Source organism: Meleagris gallopavo, unplaced genomic scaffold (genome assembly GCF_000146605.3).
Source record: "Meleagris gallopavo isolate NT-WF06-2002-E0010 breed Aviagen turkey brand Nicholas breeding stock unplaced genomic scaffold, Turkey_5.1 ChrUn_random_7180001957487, whole genome shotgun sequence".
In the NCBI taxonomy this organism is placed as follows: Eukaryota; Metazoa; Chordata; class Aves; order Galliformes; family Phasianidae; genus Meleagris; species Meleagris gallopavo.
Window position 1 is genome coordinate 1 of NW_011217667.1, and position 2032 is coordinate 2032.

Sequence of the window (2032 nt, forward strand, 5' to 3'; positions counted from 1 at the left end):
TACAAAATTACACTGAATCATGTATGAAAGATGTGAAAATGTTCAAGTACTTCTATCAATTCAGCTCTGCTCTTTATGTTGCTGATTAACTGAGATTTGAATTAAAAGTATTTTGAAATTGTAGTTGGGCATGGATTATGAGATGTTCATTCCTATGTTGCGGTTGAAATATTTCTTAAAACTTGAACCGATGCCACTTAAGAGTGTAAGAACTGCTGACATAATTAGTGTCCTCCTAAATAATGTAAAACAAATCACATTTCTGTTGCTCTTATTGAGTGAGTTTTTATTTGGCTTTGTGTTCTTTCTTTGATGACTCCAGAAAGAAATGCAAGGTGTTCTTAAGCATTCAGAACACACAGAATCCATGTTCAGTTTAGATCCTAATGCTTTATGGATGCCTGCAGCAATTTTTCCAAGCCTGAAAATTGTTTTTATTTTTCATTTAGCTTCAGCCTGTGAAGAAGCAATAGGTTGCTTGGAAATCACTATCTACACACACTGAGTTTTTAAGATGACGTGGTAAGGTATTTACAGGACCTGCTGCTCTTGCCAGATTTCTTGATTAAACAGGAAAGAGGTGTACAGTTTAGTCTTCTGACATGATGCATTGAAATCCGGGGTCATGTGTGCTTGCATGCCACTCTATCATTGGGCAGTCTTTATATTGCTAACCCATGCTGATTAGAAAACAATGATCTCCTTTTCAGGGCTTCTTTTTTTTTTTTTTTGGTTTGTTTGTTTGTTTGTTTGAGTGTGTGTGGAATAGCTAGTGTCCTGTTTCTTCCTGCTACCTTTTTTTTTTTTTTAAGTACCAGAAATGAAATCCTCTTGTCAGCACTTTGAATACCTACAGTTCTATATATTCAACAGACATAGTTACATTAAATTTCTCTGATTTTGTGAAAGACAAACAGTTACTACTGTTTTTTCTTTATGCTGCAGTTGAGTTTGCATATAAGCTGGTGACAGCCTCAAACTGATTCACACTTGTGACCAGACTGTTTCTTTTATTCACTTACTAACACAGTTAGCTCAGTCTGATTTGTTAGTGGTGTGTATTCTTAAAATAGTCAGATAATTTTTTCTTGGTTTCCATCAATACTTTATTAGTGCAGGAAATCTCCGTAAAGTTTTCTTTTCTCTGCAGTTGACGAAGTTGATGGCATTTAAGGATTTAAATGTCTATAAACTAGAAGTGACTGTATTTGAAAGAAGAGGATATTTCTAAGAAAAACAAAGCAGTTAGCCCCCTTCTTTTCACTTTTTTTTTTTTTTTGCACAAGTTCATTGTTCACTTTCTTCATGGAATTTTAAAATTCAAATGTGAGTACTTTTTAATTTTAATGGAGGACACATCAGAACTTTAACAAAAGGTTTTCAGGGTTGCCTCGAAGTATTTACGATCATCTATTCTAGTTCTTATATAATTATTATTAATTTTTTAATTGTAATTTTATTTGTCTATTATGATATTATTCTTGATTTACTAACTTAGACTCAGTACACTGATAAGTCCTGATTGAAATTCTTGTGGCTTTAGAGAAGTCTTTTGATTTCATCTTGTAGATACTTGTCTTGTTTTGAAGGAAGAGAAATGTTATGTTGGACTGGCTGTTATGTCCTGGAACTAATATTGCTTGTAAAGTTTAAGTCTGCTTCCCAGAAGGAAAGGCTAATTGGGAACAAATGGAAAGAAAACATAGCAAAAGTATAAAGTGCTGTTTCTATTCCTGAGATTGACTCTAATTTAGTCATACAATATGTGGTTTTCATTATCTCTTGTGAGATCAACCTTGTAGTTCTGTCAGGCTATTGTGTGTCTCACGTGACCATTGCTTTTAGCTATTTCTAGTCATGGGCAGAGTAATCTGAGAAAAGGAGCAATCTGTTCATGTCCATAAAAAGCAAGAAACTGATTGAAAAGGAAATTAAGTGGGAAAACTGTAATGAAGTGAAATGGTGGAGATGAAGAGAGGAACTCAAGTGTTCTGTTTTAGATGTTAATAAGGTTTTTTTTTTTTTTTTTTTT